This window comes from Callionymus lyra, chromosome 13 (assembly GCF_982586985.1).
Source record: "Callionymus lyra chromosome 13, fCalLyr1.hap1.1, whole genome shotgun sequence".
NCBI lineage: Eukaryota > Metazoa > Chordata > Actinopteri > Syngnathiformes > Callionymidae > Callionymus > Callionymus lyra.
The window spans coordinates 19,383,730-19,405,287 of NC_141830.1; the positions used below are offsets into that span (position 1 = coordinate 19,383,730).

Here is a 21,558-nt window from a genome sequence, read left to right on the forward strand (position 1 = left end):
GGGGTTGGGGGGGCTTGGGTTCAGCCAATAAAGGGCATTGCAAAACATGTTAAGGGCTTGCGTGAGTTTTTGCTTGTCTTATGGATCAGAATGCGTGTTCCAGACTTCTGTTAGAATAAAATTGTTGTATACATATATGCCATACTCAAAAAGTACAATTTACTTGTCTGATCTAAGAGCGGTAAACCTTTGTCCACACGCACTCACATTTCAATCAACATCAACACAATTCTCGCATACTGATTACTGGTTTGAGACCAGCTTGAATCAGAATCCCGGTCAAAAACACCGGTAGGATCACCATTTGTGTGCCTGAATACACACCTTAATTTGTAAACAAAAGACATAGCCGGCGAGACCCCAGGGGGGGAGCAGAAAACAGGAAAACAACGCCCACAACATGTGATCTCCGCCCGAGAACATTTGAATAATTAGATTTACAGCAAACGGAATAGGAACTCTCTCAGCGGGGGATCAGTGACACAGTAAACTTTCAAAGAATAATTTGGCCGGAAGAATACGACCTCCTGGGCAGAGAATTTGACTTAAATAGAGCGAGCCTTCCAAAGCTGGGGACCATTCTGTCCGGGACTGTCAATCTGTGAGTCGCTGTAAGAAGTAGTCCGGTCAATCGTTATAAGAAGCTTGTATTTTCTGAATAAAGCGACCCAAATGTACTCTGGATTGTTTATCTCTCTACACAAAACGAAGCATAAGACCCGGGACGGAAGTGACGTCGTGTTTGATCCTTTTACTTTGATCCTACTTATGCACTTGCATATTTTGACAGTCATAGATCACTGGAAATTACAGTTAGTTATAACACAATTATCCATCTCAAAAGTGTTATTTATAGCAGACAAAAGTCTTCAGCAGATAAGACGTTTTCTTCTTCTCTCACTGATCTACATGTTAGAAAATTGTCCCAATTCTTTACTGTGGGTCAAAAGTGCAGGCGCATGCTGTATTGAGAACTAACTCCGAGAAACAACCTAGGGGAAGAAAATAATTGTTCCGTCTTAATGTCTTCTTTTTATTTGTTTCTGCAATCAGTAGAAGCCTGAGTGCAGGTTGAAATTAACAGTTGATGACTTGCTGAGTCGAGTCCTACACAAACTGGGCTCCGTGCAATCACCATTGAATTATTTTTTCTCACAATTATTTCATTCAACTACTTCTCATCAAAGACAAGTGCTTCTCCAAAGCCATCCCTGGTGTCTTTAACTACGTTGAAAACCAAAGCATTTGAAGTGAAATAGAAGCAAACTCGCATTAAATTGTTGAGAATTTAAAATAGAAATGGTATACATCTATGAGGTCTATGAGAATACACTGCTTTGCATTATCTTTACTGAGATCTACAAACAAATATGATAAAAGGCTTTGAAATATAGTGAGTCAAGCTGAGCATGTTGATGTATTCACAGTTGTGCGTAGATGGCCTGTAAATGTCATGATAAGTGTTATTACACCTGGAAGCAAACTGTGAGCAGCAGGGAAACAGTTTAATGTAAAATGGACTCACTTGAGGCTGACAGTGTTGATACCTGAGTGATTTTGAATTCTTTCATCCAAAATGTGAAAAGTGGTTCTCTGCAAGTGCCGACAACAGTTTAGAATTCAAAAGTGATGTTGTTGTTTTCTTAAACTCATCTTCAGAATTCTACTGATGCATTTTATATTTAAATGTGGCCGCATCAATTTATTTTGTACCGTCATCAAACCTCCTTGGTAGAATTATTTTACAAACAAGAATCCAAATATGAATCCCCAGAATGACCGCAGCTACCTCAGATCTGCTGCAACAATGTGTGTGTTACTCAAACATAACAAAAAAAGCCAGCAGAAGGGCTCAGTTGAAAACAATGCTAATAGCCTGTAGCGCAAATCTTCCTTCGAATGATAAAGAATAGGTTGTCAAAATTCATCGAAATTTCTCACAGCTTTTCATGCCACCTGAGAACTGAAACCAAAGAATCTTCATCTTACGTTTGTTTGATTAGGACATAATCACAGTAATATTTCACTTTCCATCCAAGATCATGCTCACATTTGTCACTTGCCACGGCTTCACGTCCAGTTCAGAAGCTTCTGACTCCAACTAACGTTGTGATCAGCGAAAGGGTTTTCAGATGTTTACTCCATCTTTACACACACAGGTGATTCAACTTCAGTGTGTTTTTATGTCCTTAATTGTAGAATATTTCCTCTTAATCTCAAAAATGTTTTACTGTTCCCTCAAAGGTGGCTAGAGGATCATGCGAAAAGAGGTTTTTAATGGGTGGGAAAAAAAACGGACAACATCATAAAGAGTGATCAATTGTTTTTTATTAGTTGTCCTTTTTATTTGTTTTTTTCAGTAAATATCAAAGTGCTAAACAATAATATTGTTTTTCTTTGTTTAAATAATATTCCATAACTATGAGATACAATTTGTATTTCTCCATTCCACCTGCGCTTCTTTCAATGACACCTCCCATTATCTTTAAGCCAACAGAACTGCTGGTCTCAGAAAAAGATGGAAGTGCTTCATGAAGCTTCACCAGCACATCATCATAAGCGGGACAAATGAAAGTTTTGTTTGATTAACATGTCACCATCCAATTATTTTTAAATGTTTTAAACATATAACTAATGCACTTTCCATGTATATATTCGAGTATGTAAATCATTTGGTGTAATTGGAGTGTGAAGGGGAGTTAAAAAAAATACTTATACAGGCAACAAAATGGTCTACCTTTTATACAAAACCACCCTGACCGATTATTTGAGATGATATCATCCTCTTCTACGGCAAATCAATCTTTTTAAGCCCCCTGCTCTTCAGTCAGTGGTGACGGATTGATTAGCAACTGCTGAGAGTTTATTTTCCAGCTGCAGACTTCACCTGTCCATCAAATGATTAGATAAACTCCTTATTCACGCCAGCAAACTCGCAGTCGATACCGTGTTGATATCGTTAAGAACAAAAGACACCATCCTACTACATTTAATCCCACTCACTCCGTCCAAAAATGTAATTTTAGAATCTCCCGCTGCCTGGCCTGGAAGCAGATGAATATATTCAATACCCGGGAGGACGGCGGAGATTTTATGAATGAATTCATACACCATTGTAAACAGAGGAGTGAAATTAATTACGGATGTGAGGATTTTTTTATACACTGTATGAAAACTGTCCAATGAAAACCCAGTCAGATGTGGCAATTGATCGAAACTGTGCCGGGTTGTTTTCAAAGCACAACTGAAGGAGGTAAAGACAGACTGTTAACTCCGTTAATCTGGTAAAACTTAAAAAATAGAAAAAAAGGAGCACACAGATCTATCCTGAGTATCCTGAGGTCCTTAAACAACCCCCCGGATGAGCTTTAGACATATTTTTCACTTCCACACACAGAGGAAGCAATCAGGCGCTGGAGTCTTGATTTTTTAGAAGCACCAACAGATGGCTGGTTAGGAGTCTGTCGGGTCAGAACTGATCACCTGAGCCTCAGACTGGATTACAATGACAGACTGTGACCTTTTCTACTAATGCCTGTGATGCTGCTGCCTTTTAGTGGAGTCCGGCGCGGCGCTGCTGATGCGTTAAATAAGAAAAAAAATACACGTTACAGTAACAGTAATCATATGCAACTTATCACACTTTGGCCACTCAGCATGCAAGATCCACATTGCTTTTATCTTTTCACAATACAAACTAAATGACTCCATTAACTATGAGGCCATTAGTGGCGTTCGCTTTACGGGCCGCCAAACCGCTCAGCGGGGAGCGCATTATAGAAAGGGCATGTCTCTCCTAATGTCCACTTCTTGTCACCTTGCTTGCGCACACACTCGCTCACTCAATCTCTCCCTCAAGGCCTGCTCGCCCACAGCAGGCAGGAGTGGACAGACAACTAAGTAAACAGGGCCATTTTTTTGTGCTCCATTAGGCAATGAGGGCCAGAGCTGGAGTGCGAGCCACAGAGGCAGGCTGTGCCGGTCAAATGGCCCAGGATTGCAGGGAGAGTGGTCTGAAGTGCTGCTCGGTGTAACGTGGGGAGCTCATATTCCAAATTAAAATATCTCACTCAGGGAAAAAGGGGCCAGAAGAGGAAACCCCAGAGCACATTAGCAGGAGGGAGATTGGAGAAAACGAGAGACAGGCTTTTGCCAACATTTTGGGTCAAACATCATACCCCGAAATGATTTAATGAAGCGGCAGCGCAGCACAATGAGAGGAAGAAGCACCGGTAATGTCTGAATTAGGTCACATGTGATGTGATGGTACACCTTAATAGTAATTCTCCCTTACCCATTTGCTTAAGTCATGTTTGAGAACATGTTGGTCATAAACTTCCCGCAACTAGTGTGAGAACCCAACTGTCCTGACTTGATTCAAAAGTCTTCTTCTCCAACATGCAGTAAGTCCCTCATCATGACGATGTTTTGAAGTTAGTACTTTATAAAAGTCTCCAGCGTCAACGAGATTAAGCCCATTATGACGTAATAATGGTCTTCACTCATTCCTGCAGCAACGAAGAACGGCCGCTTCTTATTTTTGACGTCCCTTGGAGGTGGAGACTTCCTCCTGCCGGATTCATGACGCTGCGTGACAAACATCGATGCTTGACCAATCACAGCAGAGTGGGTGTGGTTATGGTAAACAAGATTCTAGCTTTAGAACAATGATTCCCAACCTGTTGGCCACAAAATCGTTTCCAAAATGGTATCATTCTTTTGTGGGAGGATTTATTATATAAAAAATTAAAATACACATAATAATTTTAAATGTTAAAACTTGTTAAGTTTAAAAGGATATTAAACATTTTCAAATATTGTTTTCGTTATATTGTTTTTCCTTCGAGTATTATACATGTGACAAGGAAAGTTGTTGTTGTCGACCAAACCACTTTGCAGCATTGCACTTCACTTTACGTTTGATGTTGAGAGCAGAAACTGGAGTAAAAAAAATACAAGTCGCTGCAATGGATAGAATGCGATGCATTTCTATATTGTTGAAGGATACCGTTTTTTATTAATCATTGGTTTATTATCTTGTACAGACAGCCCTCTGCTTGTCATTTCTCATGTGTTGTGCTGATGGACACGATTGATGGTAGTTTGTATGTGTGTCTGTGTGTGCCTGTGTGTGTATGCGTGCACGTGTGTATGCGTGTGTGTGTGTGTGTGCGTCTAATACTGAAGGTGTTGCAACATGTTACAGATGCTGTGTTCGTGACTGTGAAGCTTCCAATATGTTCAATCTTCAATAAAAAAAAAAGTGCTGTGAGAACGCATTATACTGCCTTCGTATTTATGGAGTCGGAGGTGGTCCGCAAAAGTTTTTGAGACTTAAAAGTGGACCCTGAGTTGGAAAAGGTTGGGGACCACTGCTTTAGAAAAACCAAGTGTTTTCAGTGGGCGGGGCTTAAGCAAATTTTCCAATGTAAATATTTCAATGAAAAGACAGTTTTGTCCAAACAGACACATACTGATGATACAATAGAGGTCCAAGATTAATTTAAGTGAAACTCAAATCAATAGATTAGTTTCCCTTTAATCTCTGGTGGTAAATGTACAGGAGTAGACAATAGACTTTACCTGAAACCCTTCTAACACGGTGTTACCTCCCCAGCCTTCTGTCAGAAAATAATTTCTCAACTTAGTCGGCTTGTTCGGCGCTGGTAACTCACTGTCTGAATATTTTGGATGAAGATTGTCACAGGAGAGTCTTCTGAGGAACCACAACTTTGCTGGCTTGACTGGTTTTTTAATTGACTATTATTAATTACAGGTTTTTCTCGACCAAAACAAAAACACGCGCACGCCAACATCCGCCCACAAGAGGAGCGCTGGTCAGTAACAACGGATTGCTACTGATTATTAAAAAATCATAAAATAATGACCTGAAAAAGAATCGTTACAACACCACACAATCATTTTAAACCGGGGCATTGTACCCCAGCCTTTCACCCCTCTCAATTTTCAGTGTCAGTGTCACAACACTAGAGGCGTGGCTTAAAGTGATAGTTCACCCAAAATAAACCTTCCAGCGCCACATGGCATTGTGGGTCAGGTCAGAGGTCACTTCGAATGAGCAAAGCAAAGCAGTATTTTTAAAAGTATATTTTAGGCCGCGGGCCGCATGGAATCTGCTAAAGGGCCGCAAAACATTATAACTTTTTTTAAATAAATTGTATTTGGTGCGTTTTTTTTTTATAAGAAATATAAATCCCATAGTAACGTACGAATTAATGGTTTCGATATTACGAAATAAAAATGTATAACATGACATATGCGTATACGGCTGTAAACGGTGTTTAGGCCAATGTTTAAAGTCATCCAGTGATGTTTTTGTATCTCGGTCTCCCTGGAACGCCCGCCAGTGTTATGATCTGAAGTGACATTGACCTTTGACCTGCACCAGTCATGCGCAGTCAGATCTGTGAGGAGGCTTATTCAAACTTCACTACCTTTTTCTTCTCACCGTTTCCATCATGTACAGTGGTAGTGTTCAAGAAATGATTATTCTTACTGTTAGTTATGGTGCTGAAGAAAATCGTTATCTAATACATGAACTAATTAAACTCCCTGCTTTCATCTCTTGTGTCGATTGAAGGTTTTAAGATCAAATTAACTAAAAAAAAAAATTGTTATAGAGGGTGAAAGTGCAATTATATTTATTTTAAGTAATTATACATGGAAGACGAATATTCTTGGTTCTTTGTGTTGTTACCCTTGAAGGTTCTGACGCATTCACCACACACAGAATACAAAGAATAAGAAGGATCTCTGACTATAAAGCAGTTCAAACAGACGACTCAGTATTACGGCACTTTATGCCTCAAAAGTTGAGTCGGAGCATATTTTCTGTCAAGACCGACTAGTCTCTTGGTTTAAGAAGTGAGCACTTGCTGCCTCGTGAGCAGGAAAGAGCAACCTTTAAAGACCCAGCAGCTGCTCACAGCAAATTGCTGCATCGTGATTGATGGTGCAAACAATGTAGAAACGTGTTCCCGCTACAAAAGAAGAGAAGGCGGTATCAACGCACAACACGTAAATACAAATCCAGGACAGCGATTAAAGGTCTCAACCCCTTGGGGACGACGAGTCCTCTGATCTAAAAAGGACCTGACTGGTGCATCCAGGATCGCCCGAAAATATGGTCTCATGAACCATGTGATTTTCCGCCACAGTTTAGTGCAAGTCAAGTGAAAGCAGCGCTGCATACTTTAGCAACACAATATAGTGCCAGCGAGAGAGAGAGGACCCCTCCAGCACTCATCCACACCACAGCAGTTCATTTTCTCAAATCTGTGAAGACTCTCGGGAGGTCGAAATGATGGAGAATATTCTTTTTATTTTAGCATGTGTTATAGAAAACTCAAGCTGGAGACTGACGAATGAATAAAGAATTGAATCATAGCTAGTCCTGTAAAGATTTTAAGTATGAAGAGATTCCTCGTGTATTTAATTTGCTTGAATTCCTTTTACTTTTAATCTCAACCCAAAAATGTTGCTTTATCTTATTTTAATTGAAATAATTGGATTAACGTTATTAAAAAAGTAAAGCGATAATTATGACTGTTGCTATCTGCGCCTTGTTCTCTCAAACTAAAGTACAGATCTGCACTAGACCACTGGGCATGGCTGCTTGACATTCTGCACTCACTTCCCTTTTTTTTTTGTTCCTGATTATTTGTTACTATTCAACACCAGCACATGCCTAATGTGTTTTTTATGTTTCCTGCGCCGAGGTAATCTTGAACTCGGCAGGCAAACGCTTGCTCCCGCTGAGAGGGGTTTTGATCACAGCACAGAGCTGACATTAGCGTACCTCTCTCTGGGGCAGAGGTTGTTCTCCACGTGCTTTACTTCCGTTGAGCAGGACTGGACAACGCTTTCCGTTGTCTGTTTGCTCTTTCTCTGCTCCCGAGGGCTGGTGGACCATTTATCAGCTACACGAAGAACAACCGTCAATGTGCAACGCTGCCTGGGAATCCAGCGTTTTATTACACTTTAAACCGCAAGGTCAACCTGGCAAGAATCTATGTCAAAGCTTGTCAAGCGTGAAAATGTGACAGCGACGGTGAAGGCGGAGACCGTTTGGGTAAACACCAGCGACTTTATGTTCGCATGTGCATAAAAAGATTTGACTTGTGTGGACGGTTTTCATCTGAGTTGACAGTAAAGTAGATGAGAAGACCAGGCAAGTTGCACTCTATCTCAGGTTTGAAAATTATGACCACATCCATCTATTTGACGAGTTTTAAATCTGGCTATATATTTGTCCTCCATCTTCTGGTTTATGACCACTTGTCATATAAAACGCTACATCCACTCCTTCCTGGTTTATGCCTGATGTGTAAAATCTGTACATTTTGGGGTTTGAGCCAAACTGAAGCACCATTGAGTGCCATCTAAGAATAAGAGTTTTAATGGGTATCTTAAGCGCCCAATGTCAGGGTTTCATTTATTTTATTTCTTACTGTGATGTAACGATTTCATTTCATGAACCATCTCCACACACCATTGATGCACAAGGAGACAATCAACAATCAACACTAGCTCTTATGGAAAACTAACCCTTAGAATATTGTGTGTCTCCAGCACTCGCAACAGAAATGATGCCCAGCTGACGTCTTGTTCAAAATTCAAGGCATGGTATAGTTTAGCATAGTAATTTAAAGCCCACAAAAAACTAGACATAGACAATGGAAAATCATGCTCATCATTATCTGTTAGTTATTCATGAAGATCACAGTGTCAAAGCTCTTGCTGTTTTCAAGAGATTTTAAAGATTTTTTTATTAGCAAATTAGTTGCTTTTGTTTTAAATAGTGCCCCCTTCTCTTCTTGTACTTTCCTTTGCTTAAAAAAGAAACATTTGTACTTCGCTCTATTCTGTGAGATTCTCGTGGCAGATGATGGTCATAAGTGAGTTCAGTTTAAGTTCCATTTTTTAACTGTTGGTTTGTTTCAAACGTTAATCACTGAATTGTAAATATTATTTTTGGCTCCCCGTTGTGTCCAAACAGTGTAACTGCAATGTTGTAACTCCGTTAAGCAGTTCTCACATGTGGAAATCATATAAAAACGTTGAGTCTTCAACCACGTTTGGTATCGTGGACATAAAAATCAATGTTTTAGTTGTAGTTCAGTCGCTACTCTAACTATTACAAACATATGCATTTATCACAAAGAACACAAACTATGAAACTACGACTCAAATCATTTTTCTTTCTGTTTAGAAAATATGAAAGTGCATCATTACCAGGGTTTTAAACCGGTGCAGACATTTGGTCCTGCCCCGTTGTAAACATAAGAATCGGAAATATTTTTCTCCTTGACATATTACGGTTCAATGGCAAAACTACTTAAATTCTACAGATGAGACCATTTCAAGTGAATAGCGCATTTAAACCGTATTTTCACAAGGACTTAATAAGACTTTATAAATCTTCACCTTGATATTTGCCCGTTGACTGACTCACATTTGCATTTGAAAGTTGAGAAAATATATCGTGGACACTTGGATGGTGCATAGGAATAACTAGCCAGTCAAGTTCTGCATTTGTTACTGAGATGCCTTTTTTCTTCTTCTTGCTTTGGCTCTTTTGACATTGACAACCCGGATCAGCAGACGAGCGTTATCGCTGTGCAGCTGCGGTAATCGTATTATTTAGTAATCTTAACTCTGAGAGGCTGACCAACAATGTGAACACAGCGGGGCCTTGCTAAGCCCGTCGGAGCGTTCCAACGGAGCCAAAGGTCTCCTCCTGCTCCGCCGCCCCTCTTGACTTACACCGGATTCTCCTTCTCCGAGTCCACCTCCCTTCAAGGAGTCCCCCTCCTCTCCCTCCCTTCTAGGGTGATTCGCTCACATGTGCTCCTCATCCCTGCGCCCGCCCAATCGTTCTGTCTCGGTGAGAACGCGAGCTGGAAGTTTGTGTAAAGGCGTTATTCACAGTTCATTGGTCTGTTTGAAGGGACTATCTTGATTGAGCGTCTCCTGGTGCCGGGCCTGGTGACTGCGGGAGTGTATAAAGAAGTGTCAGTGGAGATAGATGAACTGAGTAATATGCAGGACATCACCGCGACGGAGTCTCTGGGGTTTCATCCCGAGCAACACATTTCCAGATTAAAAGGGGGATGAAATTTTATGCAGCTGTGTTTTTACCGCTCAGAGCACGGGTCGTGAAATGGAAGCAACAAAAGACGTAGTCAGAGAATCACAGCCATTTTCATTAGCTAGTTTCCAACATCCACACATCCCCTCGCCGTCTAATGAACGAAGCACACTGACACAACTGGAGCAAAAAAAGTGCTCTGAGAGGCAAAAATGCTTGCCACTAATTAGTTCAAATTAACCTCAGGACCAATATGTAGGCGAACACAAACACCCACTCACACACACACAGAGAAACCCCCTCCTCAGCTCCTCCTGACACCATCCTGATGCTCTTGTAAGCTTGGCTGTAAGATCAAAATCTGTGTCTTTGGCAGACACGCACATACACACCGACATACACGCACACACTCTCCAATCGCCCGAGGCGGAGGAAGCACCGAGAAAGCAAATCTGAAACCATGAAACCATTAAAAGGAAAATCGTAAAAACCAACTGCCGCAAGACAGATCACCTTTGTGTGTCAGCAAATCGCATGATCCGATTCATGCTAATGACACGAACATGTGAACACGCCAGCAGAGAAATGCTTACTTACAGATCGAATCACACGTAAGAAGCGTGGTCGTGGTGAGTCAACACGGGAGTCAAAATGTGAGACCACAGGGATGTTTTGCACGTTTGCCTTCAGGGGGTTGTGGGCAGGAATCATGTGCATTTATTCGGGGGGGACAGAGGGATTGTAGCAGATTCCAGTGTTTGTTTTCTGACAGAGAAAATGATGCCTTTAGAAAAGGGCAAGAGGAATCAACAATTGATGAGAGAAGAGGTTCAATTCTGTATACAAAGAGAATGAGGGATTGATCGGGAGCTTGTTTTTCTCCACTCGGGTTATAATTTAATAGCAAAAAAAAAAAAGCGTGAAGACATCTTGGCGAATAAGAAAAGGAACAACCGGGAGAGTAAATCTCAGTCAATCAAAACGTATCTCTTGTTATTCTGCCTATTTTTCCCTGCTCTCCTCTGACCGGCTCCTGCTTTCCACGGGACCGTGTCGGGCCAGCATCAGAAGAAAACCAATCACCTCGCCAGACGACGGCAGAACATAAAAGAGTAAATGACAAGCAGATGAAGGGGAGGATTTCAGACACCTGCTCTCTCCCTCTGTTTCCAGCCCAGCCTCCCTTCCTGTCTCACTCTCTAGCCTCCACTGCCTTTCTAGTAACCGCTAGAAACCCTCTCCTCACACCCGTTCTTGTTTCCAGTGCAGAGGCTGCACGCGGTGCCGCAGACGATGAAGAAGCAAAAAACACTTCAACATCCCTTTATTCTTTTGTTCACTTTTTTCTCAACACGCAGAGAAGAATGACAATGAACTGATGGCTGTTTTCTGGAGGGCCTCTCTCTCTCTCTCTCTCTCTCTCTCTCTCTCTCTCTCTCTCTCTCTCTCTCTCTCTCTCTCTCACCCGTCTGTTGTTCTATGTGTCTCTCTTAAAGGCTTCAAATATCTCTAATCTCGAGAGGTTAACCGGGCAATGCATACCGTAGTTAAAGGGACAGTTTTAAGACGCGAGTCTGGCTTGTCCAGTTCCAACCCGGCCGCACAGGTGGCAGGTCAGAGCGTGGAAAGTTAGCTCCCGGAGGATTGGGGTCCATGTTGTCCTTCGGTATCCACATCGGCAAGACCTCAAATCTATAGGGGAGGCGGAAGAGCAACAAAGTAGAGGAGAGAGAGCGCATGAAAGGTTAGCCCGGTGACATTTGTGTCACTCTGCCTTATCACGTACGTCATTCTCCTCCTCGTCACACTCCGCCCTGTCCTTCGTCTTGCCGTCTATTCTGTCCTTGTCACTCTTCCGCCGACTTTGACGCTTGTTTGCTCCTTCCTCCTCGCCACTCGCTCTATGATTTGATCCTTTTACTCTCTCCCATCAAGCTCATCTTCAAACACTCCACCCTGTCACATCCATCTTCTCTCCCCTCCATCCAATTTTATATTTACACCTCTTCTGCTTTCATCCAATACTCTTCCTCATCCCTTCCTTGGGTTCCTAGCTCGCTGTCCATCATGGCGCACTGTATCGGAGACGTGATGCATTTCAGGGACTACAATGAAGGATAGCCCTGCACCTCTGGAAGGTTAATGTGCCTGAGGCTTGAAGACTGAAAACTGAAGACGTTGCAAATGCTTTGCTTTATACTGTAGAAAGAGTTCACTTGGGACGTTAACTTCCGCTCAAAAATCTTTTAAAATCTTCAGTTTACTCATAGCAAAAGTTAAAATCTGACAAAGTCGTGTTGGAAAAATGTTAGTTCTCCCCTTGTTTTGTGGGTTTAGTCCTGGCACTCCGGTTTCCTCCCATAGTTTAAAAACATGTTGATTTGGAACTTGATTGTACGTATGAGTGTGTGTGTGTGTGTGAATGGTTGTGTGTCTTTGTGTGCCCTGCGACAGACTGGCATCCTGTCCAGGGTGTCCCCCGCCTCACGGCCGAAGAAACTGGAATAGGCTCCAGCCCCCCCGGTATAATCTATCTATCTATCTATGTATAAATGGAACTTTAGTAAGCTTGGTTACCCTCTCAAAGGTGGTGTAGGGGTTCTACAGAAAATGGCCGCCATGAACTGCCGTGTGCCTAAAATGCAGAAAACGCTTGTGCACCAACTTCTCCTTGATTATCAGTATTACATTAGTGTTGTTAAAATAGGAGCATTTTCTTCGTCTCATTCAAAGGGAGGTTTTAAACTAAGTCAAATTAAAGATGAGGCAAGAAAAAGTCTCAAGTCCTCCCACATTGACCTCCACAAATCTTTTCGAAATCTGTCACAGTCGGCCGGAAATTGACGCTAGGAACAAGAAAACATTAAAATCTAAATGTCATGGCTATTGCATATTTAATTTAAAATTCATTTAACATGATTTTTGCAGGTCCTTTGGTCAACGTGGAGTACGTCAACTAGTTTATTATAGAGCAGTAATACTGTAATACTGTAGTTATTTGTAAAGCGCCTTTCTAGACCAGGGTCACAAAGCGCTTGAACAAGCAAAAGCAATACACATTTAAGAATTTATAAACACAGGAAGCCAAGAAAATCAGGGAAACGCCTCCACAAATAAAAATGTCTTCAGATGTTTCTTGAAGGAGTCAGAAGATCCATTAAGCCCGGAGGGAGAACGAGATGGTCCAAAGCTTAGGAGCAACAGCCTGGAAGGATTTCTCTCCTGAACCGTGTGCGCGGAACCATCAGTAGATTCTGATCCACAGACCTCAGAGCCCGAGCTGGGGTGTAAGGCTGGATCAGATCAGTGATTTAAGGAGGAGTCTGACCATGAATAGATCTGAAAGTAAGAACTAGAATTTTTTAATTGATCATGAAAGAAACTGGCAGCCAGTGAAGAGATTTAAGGATCGGAGAAATGTGAGTTCTTCTACTGGAGCAGGTCAGAATTCTAACTGCAGAGTTTTGTATTAACTGCAGGCGAGACAGATCCTTCGTGTTTAAAAATGAAAAAAAAAACTGTTACAATAGTCTAAACAAAAATACATTTTTCTCTCTTATCTTTAGGTCACCTTGACCCAGAGGCGAAAAACAAATGTGTTTGTGGTATCCCTTGTGTTGCCTCTGGGTCAAGTTGAACAACCTCCACCACTGAATATGTATTTCTGGAAGCCAGGGAGGTCGTTTACCTTCACCCAGAGCAACACAACGGATCAAAGTTAATCATTGATTATTAAAGCAATATTACCATAGATTAAGCTACGTATTGTGTTTGTATTGTGATGCACTTCTGAACTAAAACACTGTGTTAATGTTGACCAGATGTCATCCATCTCTTGCTTAGCGATAAAAGTTTATTGCACAATTATCAATCCATACATTCCTCTTATCTGCTTGTTCCAAAGCCCTCAGAGCACTGCAGTAGATCCAGTTTCAATTTAAAATCATACATTCCGGGCGATAAAACAATGCCAAAGGGTCCATCCCTTTGATTCCATCATTTAAATAATTGCCAAATATCAAGCTTCTTAGTCCTTTGGCTCGCTTCTTCCTGCATAAAGACGTTGTGGCTGAGAGCCCTGGCCGGCTCATGAATCTAACAAATGAAGAAACTTTCTGATAAAAACTGATCTAATTACCGTGGTCACATGAAGGGCGAGCAGCTGATAAAGCATTGCTGGCAAGTTGAAATATAACTGGCAGGAGAAAATGGAAATTTTTTGAATGTCAAAATAACAATGAACAAATGAAAACATGACTCTCTGGCATGTTTGTAAACCTCTATTTAACGGCCACAAACTTTGAGTCACTAGTTTCTGTTAATGAGGAAATTAAGTCGCACTTGATCTTCTCTGTGTTTGTTCAATTTCAATTCAAAATTAATGAAACAAGCTGTTAATTTGTTTTATATACACCGAGCGCTGCTGAGAGGCTCATTTTTTAAAGCTAAAAATATAAACTTACAAATTGGCTAAAAGTCATGAATACCCCGGTTAGTGTTGGGTTTTTTTGCAGTGGATATGAAACTTAGAGCTGGAATAAGTTGAAGTTCAGGTAGGAGAAAAAGTGAATACTTTCATATACTATGTGAAGTCCAAGTAGTCATACCAAAGACCTCTTGCTAGAATCGTTATATGAAATTTTCTTGCTGAATGTATGCAACATTTTGCATTCATTGCTGGGAATGATAATTTAATTATTTTCAATAGTTTTAACTCAAAAGGTTCTTACACATCAGTACTTTTTTCATGACTCGAGCACCTTCCTACATTCCTGTTATATGGAAGTGCCAGGTTAGTTGGAGGAGTGTTGGGCGTACGAACATTTTTTAGGTTTTGTTTCTCCTTTAAACCTTAAACCATGGCTTTCCAATTGGAAATTGGAATTAGAATGGCCCAAATTTTAGCCCAGCCTAGGGGGCATTCAACCCCTTTCCTACTATGTTCTATTGAATATAAGGGAGGTTAATGTTAGATACACATTGTTATGAAGCATTTATAACTGTTGAAATAGCAACATCTAAGTATCTCCTCAGTTTATACCTCTTGTTGACAGCGAAGACATCGTGACACAAAGGATCATTGGAAGTCATTTGCTTTACTGTTTGTACCCAATACAACCAAACATAGAAAGAAACTAAAAGACAGATGGACTAATTTCACTCTTGTCAAATGTATAGGTTTTATTATCTGAGGATCACTTTTTTCATCTATGTCAAACACTTATTAACAGAATGTCAAGGTAATGTAGCATTACCGAAAGGAATGTTATGTGAAAATTATCAGATGTTTGATTTTACAAACATTCTTAAACAATATCAGTCTGAGTAAGAAACTGACCAGGAGAAGCAGGAAATGTATTCTACACTGTGAAAACACAAATATAAAATAACATTAAAAGTTACTTACCAGAAGATAAGGCATTAACAAAATTTCTACTAATGTGAAAACCAAACTCTTCTGACTGACTCCCGAATTTCAATGTTCAAATGTTGGAACTCCAAGATGCAGTAAGTCCCTCATCATGTTGATGTTTTGAACTAATTACTTTAAAAAGTTCTTCCTCGTCTGAAATCTTGCTGAACAAGAGGTTACGAGAGCGAAAAGCACTATTACCTAACAATGGTCTTCACTCCATTTCCAGCCAAATGTAATCACGCCCCACTTTGTTTATATAACGAGTCCCTTGAAGGTGGAGATTTCCAGGATTGATGACGCTGCATGACAAACCTCAATACATGACTAATCACAGCAGAGAGGGTGTGGTTATGGTTAACATATTTCATGTACATAAAATCCAAATGTTTTCTGTGGGCGGGGCTTAAGGATGTTTTGAATATTGAATGAATATTTCAATGAAAAGAGAGTTTTCTACTAACAGACACCTACTGATACAATAGAGGTCCATGATCAATGAACTTAAATCAACACATGCGGATGCCCTTTAAGAACAAGTGCCATGAATAAAATTGTAAAACCAGTCGATTTAACTCCTGTTGAACTTTTAAGTCAAAATTCTTCTCTGCAAATAAAGCCCTCCAAATTATGCACAAGCTGGTGCTGAAAGCCCCGCCTTATATTCAAAGTATCGACTTATGAAACTGTGCCATGACAAACCTATCTTAGTTCAGAGGAAGAATGTTTGATTAGTCACTAAACATTCACGTCAAACTTGAACCATCACCCACGAGGAACCAAAAACAAGGATCATACAGTTACATACCAGTTGAATGTGTGAATCTGCCCCCTCTCTAACCCAAACAAAATAGGTCATTGACTACAAGTAGAAAAAAAGTCTTATACTTCACATAAGATACACAATTTGCATCATGTCTCCTCGCTCACACTTTTCAACACTGAGAGCGATTTTCAGACATGGTTGATTTTCAATAGACGAAATCCCCCTCAATAAGAATTCCTCAAAATTGTTCTTTGGATCAGACTATAGATCACATAAACGGTTTAATCAAAATCTAATCATCTCTACATTAAATTAACTTCTGAAAGGTTCAATTGACTTTTCAAGGGCATGAGTTTCTTGGTGCCACCTTTTTTTTCTGGAGTGTTGACTGAACGAAAATCAGACAGAACAGTGTGAAGCCAACAGACCAGTGTAGCTCAGGACACGACCAGATCTTTTAAGATGATGGAGACTGAACCGGACATGTTACAAGAACCCCCTCGTCTCTGGACACAAAACTGGTCTTTTGGTCAACTTCTCTGTCGGTCGACATCAACACGAGAGGAAAATCCCTTCTATCTCTCTCGTGTTGCATATTAATTTCCATTCTTTTGAATCCTATAATGTTTAGTCAACATCCATTTTCTCTAATGCATGTTGTCATGATCGTGTCTGGTTCGCTAATGTGCGGCGACTTGTCCTTTCATCCTTATGAAAAGAAAATGTTGTGCAGTCTGTTTTGGGCTCATGTCGACGGTACAACTAATATAGGTGTAAGCTTATGAGCGCGTGAAGACGGGAAAACATCTAATGAAACAAATTGTTTCCAGGCAAGGATTTGCATCTATTTATGTATATTACTGGCGTTTTTTGTAAAAATTGTGATGTCTAAAAGGTCTAATTCGAGGCCACAAAGAAAATGAATAACCGTAAGCATGTTTACCCAGAAAAAGTGACTGATAATTATCTCCGCTACGAGGTGTAAGAAAAATGATAAAATTCACTGACTTTCTTTTTTTTTCCCCTTTAGCGCGCAGTGAGGATGTGAGCCCTATAAAAAGAAACATTAAAGGCCTTTCAGAGCTTCAGCACCAATCAATACAGCGGTGTGGATAGAAGTGACCCGCCACTGACATCCATATTCTCATAGGACCATTTAGGCCAGTCAATGTGTGTGTTCTTGGTATTTGCACCATTCAGATGATGCACTTGCACAGGTGATAGAACCAGTGGGTGGGTGTGAATTGATGTGTGCAAGTTTGATCAGCAAGGAACCCGACAAGATGGAAGCGCATGTGCTACGAATTACAAAGGTGTGTGTCTTTCGCCGGCGCCAGTGTGTACATTTTTGTCACAGCTGTCTCGCCTGAGGCAATTTAACACGTTGATCTATGCACATCTCCTGATGCTTCGGCCCTCAGGGAGATGCGGATGAACTATCACCTCTGCACTCTCTGCATTGTGCAAATAGTTCACATGCATCAAGCTGAATTAAACCGGGTGACTCCGGTAGCATCGTGGTAATTATTTCATGGACACAAAGTCACACTTACGTCACTGGAGAAGACATTACGCTGAGTGATAACAACTTCCTGAAGTCCACACACACTACACTTCCAGCCACAAACTCTCAGTCTAACAACCTTCCGTAATAGAAGCCTCAACGCCGGAGGTCAAGGAAAAATGAGTCATAACAAAGAATGTGTCTCTCGGAATCAGACTTTGAATACTTTTTAAAATAACAAGGACAAGAGGTTTCAATTGAATAAATATTTTAAAAAGAAAAAAAAAACATAATGTGATTATGTGAGACATGGATTTATTCTACAACATGTAATTCGATCAATAGCAGAGCTTTTCCAACATCTGATCAATCGTCATTTATCAAACATGCTCGAAACGAACCTGTCTGTGCATATGTTACACAGCTGCAACCAAGGAGCACATTTAACTAACTCTCTGAAATGTTGCGAGGAATAGTTCACGATGACAAGTAAACATTAGCGCAGCCACACAAATACCTTTTGGGCAAAACTAACTCAAAACGCGCTGAGCGTATTTAAATGACATTTTCAGGAGTTGTTTACAAAGGTCTCGGGAACAGATGAGGGAATTTTGTTTCATTTGGACTTACATAAAATATTGATTCGTAGCTTGCAGCTGCTACGAGTAAAAACTATGGTGGCCTTGGAGGACAACAACCTTTGTTGTAGAAAAACACAAGAGTAATCAATAACCAAAATAAAAATGAAGAATCAACGCTACTTTAATAACAAAATGTTTTGTTATTGTCTATTTCACACTGTTTTAAGACACCAAATATAAAGCAACACACCTAGAATTGATGGAGATTTTTAGTTATTCCACTGGACTTTCACAGTAAATGTGTTCTATTCGGACTAACAACATTGACTCGTAATGCCCAAAATATGGACCCTGGATGGACTATGTTGTACACATAACAGCTGAATTAAAATTAATAAAGACATGTTTATTGTAATGCTGGAAAGAAAATGATAACCAAAATTACCTTTTTTAAAATTACAAATCTAGAGTTGTTGTTTTTTTACTGACAATGTTGTGTTATTTTTTGTTTGTTTTCATTTGCCTAATTTTGATTGAGTTTTTCAGGGCATGGGTTTGAATTTCACTGAGGGCTTTAGATTTGTCTTCAACATGGAAATAATGGAATGTTATTATGTTATGTTCTTTTGAACGAAAGCACTTTGTAAAAGTCAAAAAAACGAGAGGACTATCTCTAAATAACAATAAGAGAAGAAAGAAAAAGGACATTTATTATTATTGACATTTAAACAAATGGATCAAACCAGAATTCTGCAGACAACTCTTTTTTACATCCAACTATACTTTTGTCCTCCCATGTGAGTCACACAGATGCTTATAATATGTGCCGTTGCTTTAAAAAACACTAAGAATTTGTCCCGTATCACCAGACTTTTGTCCATCTTCTAAGAAAATAATTTCCTCTCAAGGGCACTAATAAAGCCTTATCTTATCCTATGTGTTCACCTAGAAACGTGCTTGGTGTGAAAAGGAGCATGAAGGTACGTATATACATCCCATTTCCCTCTGTTGCTGTGTGATGATTATTGTTGTTAAATAGAAATTAAACTCTTGGCACAGTCTTCAACCCGTCTCGACAGCCATGGTGTGAAAGTGATGTCGTGAAAGAAGAGAGTTTCTTTTTCTTTTGCTCATTACTGCTTTTACGGAGAATATTTCCCTTGGATTTGTTCATCCCAATTTTTTCTCTACAGTTTTCTTTAACTTTTGTGATCGTGTTACTGGCACCTAGCTTTAGAGATCTTTGACCATCTCTGACTCATGACTACTTCCTGCCACTTGGATCAGTGATTGAAAAACACTTTTTGTATGAAAGATAAAAAAAATATATTGCATCAAAGAAAAAACTCAGAATGGTGGCGTTTTTCTACCACAAACACAAGGATCCACACTGACACCTGCGCACAGGTGTTGGCCGCGGGAAGACCACTCAAGCATGACGATGAAACTCCACAACACTTCATCCGCTTGTCGCCAAAACCATCAACCCTCGAGATCCCATCTTAACATATTCATTTGGATTTCAATAAGGAAGGGATCCTTGGCGTGACGTGCCAATATCATGACATGCAACCACCCTCACTGATGTTAAGTTAACGACTTAATAAATATGAGAGGGTCGTGAAGAGAAGAAGGGGGGAGGGGTCACGCAGTCAAGGCAAGGGGGCAGCGAGTAGGGGAGTCAGGAAAAGCAACAATTGGAGTGAGCCTTTTTCCCCATTTCCAGTCTGTCATGTTTATTTTCCTACGTGCTGCAGTGGGACTGAGGCATCTTGGATGGACGGCTGAAGGAAGGATGAAGGGGAACAGGTGGGGGGGTGGGAAGAGAAGTGATGGGTGAGGGGTGAGGGGGGAAGCCAAGAGACACGAGGACCGCGAAGAAAAAACACATGAAGGGAGAAAAAAGCTTGGAATATAGCCACGGACAGAAAGGCACAAGAAGAAAAACGCGAGAAGAAGAAGAAGAAGAAGTCGTGAAAGAAGGAAGAGAGGAAGGACAGACACTCACCCATCTCAGTGGTCTCTCCACAGGCGAGCACAATCCCTGCTCTGTGATCCCATCCTGGGGAAAGGCGCAGCGAGATCCTGGAGCTCCCTCCACTGAATACCAATGAGTCTGCTATTATCAGCGAACGCACACATACACACGGACACACAAACACCGGCACTCTGGAGAAAAGGCACAAACACAACAGCGTCAAGTCTGGGGCAGTAGTTTCTCAAATCTTCACAGCTGTTCAGTAACAGCACAGTCGCAACTGAGACATTGCAGCAACTGCATTTGCATTCCCGTCTTCTTCTCAACAAGAAAAAAAAAAAAAAGGAGGCAGCGTGCCCAAAGCCAGCAGCATTAATCCACACACACTGACATTTACAGCTCTGTAATATACTTACTTTGAATATGCCTAATCCAATCCAAGAGCCGACACGTTGTCTCGTCTCTAGGTTCCAAGGCTGAGAAACGACTTGTCCGTAATTCTCCTCCGGCTCACCATTGGTTTCATCACAGTGGTTTCTGATGCAGAGATAAAAGGATTTTCTTTTTATGAAGGAGCTTCCTGTACTCCCGTCAAGTCCTCACATGCTGGGATGATTCACTTTTTTCTATATCCAAGTGTTGATTCAGATCCAATCCATTCCACCTCCTGGAGACTTCACAATGATTCGGGCGACACACGATGGCAAACTGCATTCACTTAGTCACCCTCCCCTCATGCCTCTCTCCTCTCTGTCTCTCCCCTTGCTCAGAAGCATACCTCCTTTCTCCAATCTAATCAACTCTCTCTCTCTCTCTCTCTCTCTCTCCACCTCTCCCTCTCTCTGCACCCTCCCACTCCATCCCCTCCCTCCTGCTTCCCAACACCCACTCCTCTACTGTCTCTCCTTTTTTTTCCTGAGTCTAAAAGATGAATATCAACTCACCCGCAACCCTTTTCATCCTCTGTCAATCCGTGCGATAAGCATTTGGAAATAAAAAAATACCTGTCTTGAGGAAAACACACACTGTCTGGAAAGAAAGGGAAAAGAGTGAGAGAGGAAATCACAGGGATGTTTCCACCAGCGCCAGAGTAAACCAGCCTGACAGAGTTTGACATGGCAACATGCTCAGGGTGACAAACAATATCACACCACCACCATCAGCCGGCCTCCCGTCCAAGCACACGCGTCGCACGCATAAACATA

The 21,558-nt window shown here is 40.9% G+C and overlaps 1 protein-coding gene across 4 annotated transcripts in view; it reads right to left on the bottom strand.

Moving 5' to 3' along the window:
* Positions 1-21,332, bottom strand: part of grik5 (glutamate receptor, ionotropic, kainate 5) — a 145,373-nt gene extending 124,041 nt beyond the window's left edge. For 2 of the 4 annotated variants that reach the window (XM_087806417.1, XM_087806413.1), the window contains exon 1: positions 20,384-20,753. The gene's annotated coding sequence lies outside the window, so the exon portion shown is untranslated. The other 2 variants (XM_087806415.1, XM_087806414.1) reach the window with 2 other exon arrangements.
* Positions 21,333-21,558: the final 226 nt, after the last annotated feature.